Source organism: Diadema antillarum, unplaced genomic scaffold (genome assembly GCF_040938485.1).
Source record: "Diadema antillarum isolate AM-2024a unplaced genomic scaffold, OU_Dant_1.0 scf00000211, whole genome shotgun sequence".
Lineage (NCBI taxonomy): Eukaryota > Metazoa > Echinodermata > Echinoidea > Diadematoida > Diadematidae > Diadema > Diadema antillarum.
Genome location: NW_027271100.1, coordinates 492257 through 504178, shown reverse-complemented (window position 1 = coordinate 504178; position 11922 = coordinate 492257). Strand labels below are relative to the sequence as shown.

General features: G+C 41.0%; 1 pseudogene; it reads left to right on the top strand.

Annotated features, from left to right (window-relative positions):
• Positions 1-593: 593 nt before the first annotated feature.
• LOC139724355 (uncharacterized) overlaps positions 594-11922 on the top strand; it is a 30494-nt pseudogene continuing 19165 nt past the window's right edge.

Genomic DNA, 11922 nt, shown 5'->3' with positions numbered 1-11922 from the left:
TCTTAAAACGGTACCGGTAGCTAAATAGATAAAAGTTTTCATCTTATGTAGTCTTAGTAACAAATATGGTGCAGTAAATTCAAAATCGAGTGGGCGCCCCGGAATTCTGAGATTGCGTAGAGTCCACACCGTACAGCCCTGTTGTGACTTACACTTGTGTACAGCGACGGGGCTGTGTATAGTTACAGTACACCAGTATCGTTAGAACTCTAGGGGTCTAGTGTCTAACACTGTTAGATCCTAAATAGAAAATAGAATGTGAAAATTTTGGTAAAACAAGCTCCCCATGATTTGACCATGGCATGATGCCGTCCAAAATTTGATCACCTGCTACATGAAAAACCCTAGCCCGACCAGACGCTGCGCTTCAACCTGGGGCTCTGTGCTTGTGTGCGGTTGAAATTTTGGCATCTTTGCTTTACATTTTAATGTCTGTACAACCGTAGTTATGGGTAAGCTTCTTGTACACAGTTATACTTTGGGAGCATTGGGGCTGGTCGCAGTTAGGGTAAGCTCAGCCTAGCGGGTGAACTTGGCCACTTGTAATACGCGCGCTGGGGGCCGAGTTCACCCACTAGGCCGAGTTTACCTGTAAGTATAACTACGGTACATGAGTGTCTGTGTATATGTCTACTCGTGTATGTTCGTGTAAAGTGCGAATGAGACATCTTGCTACTGTATTTCAGGATCAATAAGAATTTTAAGGCACATTATCTGATGCTACATGTTGAAACCCGTCACATACTGTACTTTAAATACAGTGGCCATTTTGATCTTACATATTTATCTCAGAGTGTACCACGCAAGTCTGGATCAAATCACAACAAGGTGTGCGTTCCTCTGGCATCAACATATCGCAGTGGGACCAAAAAGGTAAAAGCTGCTGGAGAGTTGAAGGAGGCGGCATCCAATGATGCTTCCAGAGAAGGTCATGACATGTCATCTACGTTACTAGAAGGCTCACAGGAACGGCTTGTCCCGCGGACAGATGAAACTCAAACAAGTGTTCAGCCCACTGATGTTCCCAGTGGATCACAGGAAGGTGGAAAGGAGAAGTGGCATGCCAAGTGTAAGAAGGAGACATTGCTATGGGTGATGCATCTAAATTCTGCAGAGGAGGACGCCTCATTGCCTCCACAGAAACCTCAGCAGGCGAGTGCCAGCCAGTGCTCATCACCCAATTCTGGGCGTGCTAAAGGCAGTTATATCAAGGTGCAAGACAAGGCAGGATGGATGAAGCGTATCTATAGCGACGGTTCCTATGGTACAACTCTAATCAAAGTTGGGACAGATCCAGGATGTCACAACAAAGCAGATGTGAATCTCGGCTTCAAGCGATCTGCAAAACCTAGTGAGAGTGTAGTACCAGCTGCAAAGAAATCAAAATCTCAAACAAGGAAAGTCTGTCCGGCAGCCGTGAGGCAGCAAAGACCTAGCTATGAGGATGTCCTGTCTCTGGCTAGTAAAAATGTGAACAGGACAAGATGCTCATTAAGTCCAGAAAAAAACAGAGAGTATTCAGCTGCAGAAGCAGTGAATGACAGTAAGTGCTCACAAAGTGGTGAAGGACATTTGCCTAATTCCAAGCCATCAAACTCAAGTGACAGCTTTGCAGAGGTTTCCATCGCAAAAGTGGACAGGCTGTTTCAGAAGGCCACACGGAGAGTTTCATTTTCTAGTGATGAAGTCAATCAGGGTTCAGTGGAAAGCCAAGATGTCACACATTCTACTGCAGACTCAACTCAAAAAAGCGCTGACGTAGATTCTGTATCTCTTGCCAAAGTTGAACGCCTGTTTAATACTTCCTTGAAACATAAAGCAAAAAGTATGAAAAGCCCTGCAGTATGTAAAGGATCAAAGTGCCAGGTGCCCTGTGAGAATACCCAGAAGAAACCCTCGCACATGAAAGACAAAATGAGGACACACAAATCTGAAAGACGACTTCTTCGGGAAGCCGCCTTTGACACCAGAGGGTTGAGAATTCCCGTCACCAAGCTGAGCCTGCCATCGGAGCGTGTTGTCATCACGGAGGAGTTGCTGAGGAAAGGGGCTGGAAAGACAGGTGTGCTAGGCAGGAAGCACCACAGACATCCAAGAAGGGGGCATTCCGCAGGTATAGCCATCATGAAAGGGTGGTATAGCCATCATTAAAGGGTGGTATAGTTTTGGTTGAGATGACCGGCTTCAGGTTTCCAACTTTTTTTCGTGAAATAATGAGAATCCTCTTATGAAATATGAAAATGCATACAATTCTCAGAGGAATTCCAAGTTTATTTGATGAAAATTGGTTCTGAATTGGCTGAGATATCCAAAACAAAGCAATCCTAATAAAAGATGGGACATACCTTTATGTGGGATCATTTTATTTTTCTTTGTTTTGGGATTCCTGGCCATTTTAAAACTGATTTTCATCAAATAAACTTTGAATTCCTCTTAAATTGTATGCTCTTTATGTCATTTAGTGGTTTTGTAACTATCCCTCAAAATGTTGCAGCTGAATCCCCATCTCAACAAAAACTATACCATCCTTTTAAGGTCTTGACTAAGTGTTATTGTAGGTTAGATGCTTGCACAGTATGCTAACATCCCTACAATTGTATCATTATGCTTCTGCCATGAAGTGTTGCTGGAAGCAGTTTGTTTTCCTCTTGTCCATCCATCCATTTGTCCATTTAAATCAATTTTGTGGACATAAACTATAATACTGTAGCTTGGGAGGGGAAGTCTTGCATTTCAAATGGAGGAAATTAGACACACAACTGATTGATAACAATATCAGACAGGGCTCAGCACCAACTTTTATCCCTGGCATTTGGGCCACTAAAATCCTTAAATCTTAAATTTTGGTGGCCCAAAAGAGAAATGTAGTGGTAGTAGTAAACAGAAACATCAGCAATCCACCAAAACATATCCTTTTTGGAAATTTGGTGGCCTGATATTAGTCCTTAGTTGTGGTGGCCCTGGACCACCGGCCACCACTAATGTCACGCCCTGCCAGATGATCAGGTTATCAAAGGTTTGCTAAAAGGGTCCCACTAAGCAAGAACATTGTTTGTATTATATCACAGCTGCTTTCATCTAGAAATTCCTACTGGCTCTACAAAAGGACACCTGTGGTGAAGCTCACGAAATTTGGTTTTGTGATATTCAGTTATGAAGCAATTTCCATTTCTATCGTAGAATGCATGCCTGTACCTTTGTGTCTGTATGATATCCATCAAGTTCAGAAATTACTACTCATCACTGGAATTTTGCAGAACCTATGTTCAGCAGATTTACTACCAATAGACTTCAATGACAATTACAATGACCTTACAATAGCTTTCACTTTGTTGTTATTAAATTGCAATCATGTTTGATTGTCACAATAGCATCCTACACATATGTAGAAATATGGATACACTCACAGTCAAACTTAACTCATTTTTTATGAAAAAATACATGTGAAAAAATTGTATATATTTACAAGTTCTGTTGGAGATGGAAAAAATGAATGAATGAATGAATGAATGAATGAATGAATGAATGAATGGATGAATGGATGTACATTGCATACATTGTAGAATTCGTTTAAAATATGCATGTTGTATTTATACTATCCAGCTTTAGGGAGACATACTCCCATAATTGCTATATTAAGGACAATTTGTGTCTTAACATTTTCAACTACCTGTATATAAAATCCCATTCAGTCGCATGTTTTACTGCTGAAATTGCTTTTTTACACTATGTCTCCCTAAAGCTGGATCCAGACTAACATATATGTATGGGCTGTGACACGAGAAAAGGGCCCTCAGAGCATAAAATACAGAAAATGAGTTTTCACCTCTCCAAATTGTAGAATGAACTCCGACATATATGCAAACTGTTTTCTGAAATTAACCTCCTAAATGTCTAAATTATGACATTTAAAAAAGCATGTTTTGTCCAAATCCTGCCACATTTTGATACGTGTATGCATGTGTGCAAAGCTTGTTGATCATTTTTACACATATTGTTTTATCAGACTTTTACACCATTTTATGGCATTTGTATGTGAGAGCACTAAGAGCTCTTTTATTGCGTCACGGCTCATATACTATGTTTTTTTAGCTCACCTGAGCCAAAGGCTCAAGTGAGCTATTGCGATCGCCCTTCGTCCGGCGTGCGTCGTGCGTCGTGCGTCGTGCGTCGTGCGTCGTCCGTCGTGCGTCGTCCGTCGTGCGTCGTGCGTAAACTTTTTACATTTTCATCTTCTTCTTGAAAACCCCAAGACCGATTTTCATCAAACTTGGCAGGTAGCATCCCTAGGGGGTTAGGAACTCAATTTGTTAAAATGGGCACCATGACCCACCCAGGGGGCCCCCAGGGGGGCCCAAACCCCCCAAAATTAAGGAATTTTTAAAAATCTTCTTCTCTAGAACCAGAAGTGATAGAGCTAAGTTAATACTATGAGTTAGTTCATTGATGACTGTAGTTTCAAGTTTGTTCATGGCAGAATCAGGGATGCCCCTCTTGGGACCCAGGGGAGGGGGGTGGGGAGGGGTTCTAATGGGGCCTAAATTGTACATTTTCATCTTCTTCTTGAGAACCCCATGACCCATTTTCACCAAACTTGGCAGGTAGCATCCCTAGGGGGTTAGGAACTCAATTTGTTAAAATGGGCACCATGACCCACCCAGGGGGCCCCCAGGGGACCCCCAGGGGGCCCACATCCCCCAAAATTAAGGAATCTTTAAAAATCTTCTTCTCTAGAACCAGAAGTGATGGAGCTAAGTTAATACTATGAGTTAGTACATTGATGACTGCAGTTTCAAGTTTGTTCATGGCAGAATCAGGGGTGCCCCCCTTGGGACCCAGGGGAGGGAGGTGAGGAGGGGTCCTAATGGGGCCTAAATTGTACATTTTTATCTTCTTTTTTAGAACCCCATGACCCATTTTCACCAAACTTGGCAGGTAGCATCCCTAAGGGGTTAGGATCTCAATTTGTTAAAATGGGCACCATGTCCCACCCAGGGGGCCCCCAGGGGGGCCCAAACCCCCCAAATGAAGGAATCGTTAAAAATTTTCTCTAGAATCAGAAGTTATACAGCTAAGATAATACTATGAGTGAGTACATTAATGACTGTAGTTTCGAGTTTGTTCATAGGAGATCCAGGGGTGCCCCTCTTGGGGGCAGGGATGGGGGGGGGGGGGGGGGGGGTTGGTTAGGAAGGTCCAAATGGGGGCCTGAATCGTACATTGTCATCTTCTTCCTGAAAACCTCATGATAGATTTTCGTCAAACTTGGCAGGTAGCATCCTTAGGGGGTCAGGATCTCAATTTATCAAAATGGGCACCATGCCCCACCCAGAGGGCCCCAGGGGGCCCCCAATTCCCCAAATTAAGGAATCTTTAAAAATTTGGGCCCTTATTGTACATTTTCATCTTCTACTTCAGAATGCCTGGTCAAATTTTGGTAGAGCTGTGAATAATTTAGATTAGTGACTGCGTGAAAGGTGAACTTGCGATACTCAGGTGAGCGCTAGACCCGCGGGTCTCTTGTTTTTTTATGCCTCCGCCACGAAGTGTCGCCAGAGGCATTATGTTTTCGGATTGTCTGTCCATCGTAATCAATTTTGTGGACAGCATAACTAAAAAACCACTTGAGGTATCCTATATGAAACTTGGCATGTTTATGTATGAGTGGGCGAAGTTGTGCCTATCAACTTTTAGGTGCACATGCTCAAGGTCAAAGGTCAAAAGGACAAGGTAGAATGCTCAAAATTTCACTATATCCCCCATATCTGTGCAATGTGTGAAGGTATTTTCTTGAAACTTAGTGTATACATATTATTTGTACTACCAAATTAAGATTCTCCAGAGAGAGTTTTGGGTCATGAGGTCAAAGTTCAAGAGTCAAGTGAAAATGTAAAAATGTCACTTTTTTCTTCATATCTCGCAAATGGTTCAAGTTGTCTTCATGAAACATGGTACATAAGTTCTGACAGGTAGTGATTATCTAGTAGTGATTGGGGTCATTGGTCAAAGGTCATAGGTCAAAGGTCAGGATCAACTCCTCAAAATTTAACTTTTCCCTCATATTCATGCTATGCCTGCACAGCCATCCCATTGTGACTTGCGTGATATTTAAAAGTACAACATTTTGACTTGTTATGGTTGAAATCACTTGAAAAATGTATCTTTTTTTCAATTTTTTTTAATTTTATAATTCATTTTTACATATTTCAATCAAGGTATCAACCCTTCACATTGGTTCACTGAAATCTTTGATGTGAAGTCATTCTTGTGAGAGATACTTCACTCTTTTGTTGTGACTTGCGTGACGCCACACTATTGAAGAGTTCTGACCTTGCTGTACTTGACTGGATTTTCGTAAGAAAGTACTGTATACGCAATATATTTCGCGAGTGTAAATTTTCGCGAATCTGGAATTCCCGACGATTTCGCGAGTGGTTAAATTCACGATCTTGGAGTCCTGTACTGAATGAAGAAATCAGCCACGCGAAAATATCCACTTTTATAGTAGTTTTCTTTTTCTTTCTTATTTACTGTAATTGTATTTGACAAGTCTTCTATTCAAAATGAATCAAATTCAAACTTTCCTTAGTTTTAAGTTGCATACTTTGCATTTGGATTTATATGGATCCATTTAGCTCTTTTAGAAACTTGAAAGTTACTTTGATGCACAAAGAGTCCTCAGTCCTTCTTTTAATAAATAATCTTTTTCCTTCTTCTACCATTATTGAGTCTGATATACATTGTAGATAGAGCTGAAGAATGATCACCACGTTTTTGTTTCTTTTTATAGTAAACTACATGATAGAATTCAGTTTTTCTTTGCCAGAGTGTCTATTCTATAGTTTGAGAAAGCTGGTCACTGCTTCGTAGTGACGGTTTAGAGTGACGGTTTAGATGCCTAGTTTGTTGGGGCCGTTTTATTCATTTTATTTTTATGCCTCCGCCACGAAGTGGTGCCGGAGGCATTATGTTTTCGGGTTGTCCATCCGTCCGTCCGTCCGTCCATAATGAATTTTGTGGACAGGGTAACTATCAAAACCTTTTGAGGTATCCTAATGAAACTTATGTGTATTAGGGGTGAAGTTGTGCCTATTAACTTTTGGGTGCACATGCTCAAGGTCAAAGGTCAAAAGGTCAAGGTCAAATACATAAAATTTCACTATTTCCACCGTATCTATGCAATGCCTGAAGATATTTTCTTGAAACTTAGTGTATACATGTATTACCCAATTAAGATTCTCTGGCGAAAGTTCGGGTCATGAGGTCAAAGGTCAAAGGTCAAAAGGTCAAGTAAAAATATGAAAACTTCATCTTTTTTCTCTCTACTGTGGAAATTGTTCAAGGTATCTTCATGGAACTGACTGGCAGTGATTATCTAGAGAATTCAGGGTTTATGGGGTCAAAGGTCAGGGGTCAAAGGTCAAGGGCAACACGCAAAATTTTACTATTTCCCTCATGTTTATGTAATGCCAGCAGGATTATTATTTTTTTTTTACACTTGGTGTGTGCATGTATAACCTAAAAGAGATTCTCTGGAAAGTTTTTTTTTTCTTTTGTTTTTGCCTCAAAGGTCAAAAGGTCAAAGATCAAGTGAAAGTGCTGAACTAATTTTTTCCTCCATATCTTAGAAGTGGCTCAAGTTGTCTTGAAGTGTACTGCATATTTATACATCTTCTGCCTGGCAGTGATTATCTTATGAATTTTAGGGTCAAAGGCCAGATGAAAATGGTAACAATTTACTATTCAATACAGAAATTGCACTTTTTCTCCATACCTAGAAAGTTATTCAATGCATAAACGTATGAATGGGTCAAAGTCAAGTTATAGAATCCTTAAATCCCAAATTATACATGCTCTCCTTTTCATCCAATTAAACCTAGGTCAAGGAAGGTGAACATTCAACACCTTTGTGACAAACTTGTCATTGTAATATTTTGCCAATTTTGTGAAAATGTAATCACACATTGTCCACATGTACTATCTAGACCTATTCGGAGAATCATGCTTTATGGCGGAGGCATACCAGTCGCCATAGCGACATTTCTAGTTTTATTATGTTTTAAAGATTCAATCTCTTCATTCATGACCTTTAACTAAGCCTCTTATTGTTGACAAGATATGGATGCTGTAAAAGATGTCTGATGCAGGCTGCCATGACTCTTTTATCCAGCCAGTGGAAGATCTATATTTTCGTGACATATTTTTGTGACTCAGGTGACACATTTTCGGGGTGTTTTCAAGCTAAAATATTGTCAAGTTCATTACATACAAATGAAAAACAAAACAGAAACGAACTTGATATGGTAAATTAGGTATAAAATAAGACCTTATGTGAAAAAGATATAAATCTACAGATAATAGAACATGACTTAAATAGTGAAGTTAAAAGAAGTACTAAAGAGGCATCATTTTTGTAGCAAAAGTGATCTTTGTTCCGGGAGTTGTAACTTGGCTGTCAGAAAGTGAAAAGCAGTGAAAGATCAGATTACTGTGTACACCATATATATCGCGGGTCTAGATTTTCGCAAATTGAGACTTCTCAACGATTACGCGAGTGGTTGAATTCGCGTTCGTGGAGTCCTGTACTGAACGAAGAAATGCGTACGCATACGTCACATTCATATCAGGATTAGAGTCAATATTTGCGCATGTTTTTAATTTCCCGAAAAGCAGCTGACTCCCGAAATTGGCGAAAATAAAAACCTCGCGAAGTATTCAGCTTAAATACAGTAATACCCTTTGAACATGTGTACATACCTAGCCAAATATGAATCCTTTTTCTTAATTGGTTGAACTTGAAATGTTAAGGTCCTAGTGTCTAGTTACATGGAATGGCTGTGCAGGATTTTTTTTTTAAACTGAATATATTCATGTATTACCCAATACAGATTCTCTGGGAAATTTCTGGTCAAAAGGTCAAAGGTCAAGAGAAAGTGCTAAATTTTACTTCTTCCTCCATATCTCAAAAGTGATTCAAGGTGTCATCATGAAACTTAGTACATATTTATGCATGTTCTACCTGACTGTGATTCTCTTGGGAATTTTAGGGTCATACTGTGTAGGGTCAAAGGTCAAGCTAAGGGTCAAAGGCTAGGTTAAGATATTAAAGATTTACTATTTGATACTGAAATTACTTTTTTTTCCATACCTTGAAAATTACTCAATGCATGAACTTATAAAAGGGACAAAAGTCAAGTAAAAATCCTCAAATCCCCAAATACCTGCACTCTTTGACAATATAGCCATTCATCCACTTAAACCTAGCTCAAGGAAAGTGAACATTCACATTTGTGACAAACCTGTCATTTTAGTACTTTGCCAATTATGTGAAACTGTCATCACACATCGTCAAGACATTGTACTATAGACCTATTGGAAGAACCATGCATTATGGCGGAGGCGTGCCAGTCACCATAGCGACATTTCTAGTTTCATTTGACATTTATGAATTTTTGAAAGTAAAAATGTGTAATTTGTGGTTTCTTCATTGCATACAGCAACGCCTTCAGCAGGGAGAAGTCAGATCTCCATTTCCCAGAATGACCCTTGCAACCGTGTGACATCAGTGACTACTGCTGGGAGTGACAGTATTGGCCATCATGACCCTAATTCCAATGGGTCATCTGGTGATGTGGTCAATCTCTTTCAGCGGCTGAATTCAGACTCGGGAAAAGATGATCCAAAAGTAGTTCTCCCAGCTGGCAGTCATGACCATAGCAGAGATGCTCATGAACACAAGTTAGTCACAGCTGTGGATGCATCAGACTCTAAGCCAAAGAAATTGGGTGCTTTCGACCTGGACAGGCTAAAGAAACGGTTCAGTAGGAGGCTGCAGGCAGCCGTTCAAAGAGATTTTCCGGACAAGTCCACCGATAGTCCTATTGTTGAAAATGAGAACAGTGTAGGCTGTAGCACGCTAGTGACATCTGACAGTTTGGGATTTGGCGTCTCCGATATCATTCCAGTGACAGAGATTCCAGAGGAGGTGCTCTTTGAAGAAACAGTTGTAGCCACAGAGAAAGTGTGTGAGTGTGACGATGGTGTGATGATTGAGCAGTCTCCTCCAGTTGGCTGTCATGTAGGGGTGGAATCAAACGCTGGTGTCTCACACGCTGTGACAGAGGCTGCCGGTAGCTGTTGTGATGAGAAGTCTGGAGTCGGTAAACTGCCCGACGGTTCCTCAATCTCAAATGCTCCCGTTAGTGCTGCACACAAAGCACAATCTACATGTAGCAGTGTTGCCACAGACTTAGCCAGAAGTAGCCAAAGTGAAAGAGTACATGTGCACATTCCAGAGGACAAGGAGAGAGATCATGCAGCATGCAATACAACAAAACCTGCTTTGGGGATTCCCCATACAATGCCGGTGAACACAACAGGTGGTAAAGCCACAGACAGTGCACAAAACAAGGAACAAAATGCGCCAAGTACCACCGACACTAGTGGCCTGTTGCCAACAGCGGCAGATATAGACAGTGCAGGTTCAGTCCGAAGTCCTGGAGAGATATCTGTCTACCTTGATGCTTGCAGCGTTTTGGGCAGCCCTGTGCAGGATTACGAAGGTGGTGGAAACAGTGACAAGGAGCAGAGTCAAAGTGAGGATTACGAGACTGCAAATGAGGATAGCGATGCCAGCACACCTGTTCTAGATGAATTAAGTGATCTTGATGAAGGTTGTCGGGCAGGGAAGATCATCTTTGTGAACAGACCCAGCTTGCATTCTGATGACGACACAGCAGACTCAGATGTAAAAGCAAGGGCAGCCTTGGAACAGTGTATACAGTGCTCAGAGGGTGCCCAGTTAGCACAATCTTGTTTGCACATAAACAAAGATGTGCCAACTGACACCATGCTACATGAAAACACTCAATCTTCATTGGACTGCATTCACGCACACACAGACTCAACTTGCACACAGTCTGGAAAGAGTGCCAAACCAAACGTTGGATTGGACGCTGAAAAGTGTAATTCACATCTTTTGAAAGAGGCAAATTTTGTGTTGTCGCAGAACGTAAAGGGACCACCACTCTCTCGTTCTACCCAGCCAACATCAACATCTGAGCCAACGGCAGTGCAACAAATGGATAGGATAATGGATAAGGAAAGCGACATAGATGTACCTGTACATGAAGAAGTCTCTGGGATGATGACTGCTGGTTCAGACAGCGGGGACGACGATGACGACAGTCTGCCAGAAATTGCCATGAATACCTGTGACGCCGATGACGGTGATCTAGACAAACCAATGAACAGTCCAACCTCTGATAGTAGTGAGGACTCCGTCCCTAGTCCTACCCAGGCAGGAGAAGAAGATCTTTGCAATACTTTTGATTCATCCCAAGAAAGTCAAGCACATGCTGCCTCAGTAGGGATGCTCTTACAAGAAGTGACAGACCTTAGGTAAGTTTCATTCAGCTCTGCTTTCTGTTGAATTCTTTGTATACACAGTAAAATTCACATTTCTATGTGGTGGGACTCTCAATTTTGTAAGTTGTGCTATTCCCATCACACAGGTTTTGTTTTGTTTCAGTATGGTTTGGTTTTTCACTTGAAATCCTTCTGCATTAAAAATGTAGGCTACCTAGTGAAAGCAGTGCGTAATGTGGTTGTTTTTGCATATCTTGGTTGCATTAACATTATTGTTTCATGACATGAAGTATGATCTGATGGTGTGAAAAAAAAAATCTTCATAATGGGAAAATTCCCATCTAGTCAATACCTAAGCTGCATGCTTTGTTTCCTTGTGTGCTTGCCTGACAAAATTTGGATGCAACTTGCAGTGTTGCTGATAGAAAAATTACATCTTTTGCTCCCTGATATCACCAATAAGCAACTTAGTCACCTTTATCAATTTCCTTGCGTTGAAATATTGTTGTATGTATTAATTTGTAAGTGTTACTGATTTAAAGATTGATCTTTATT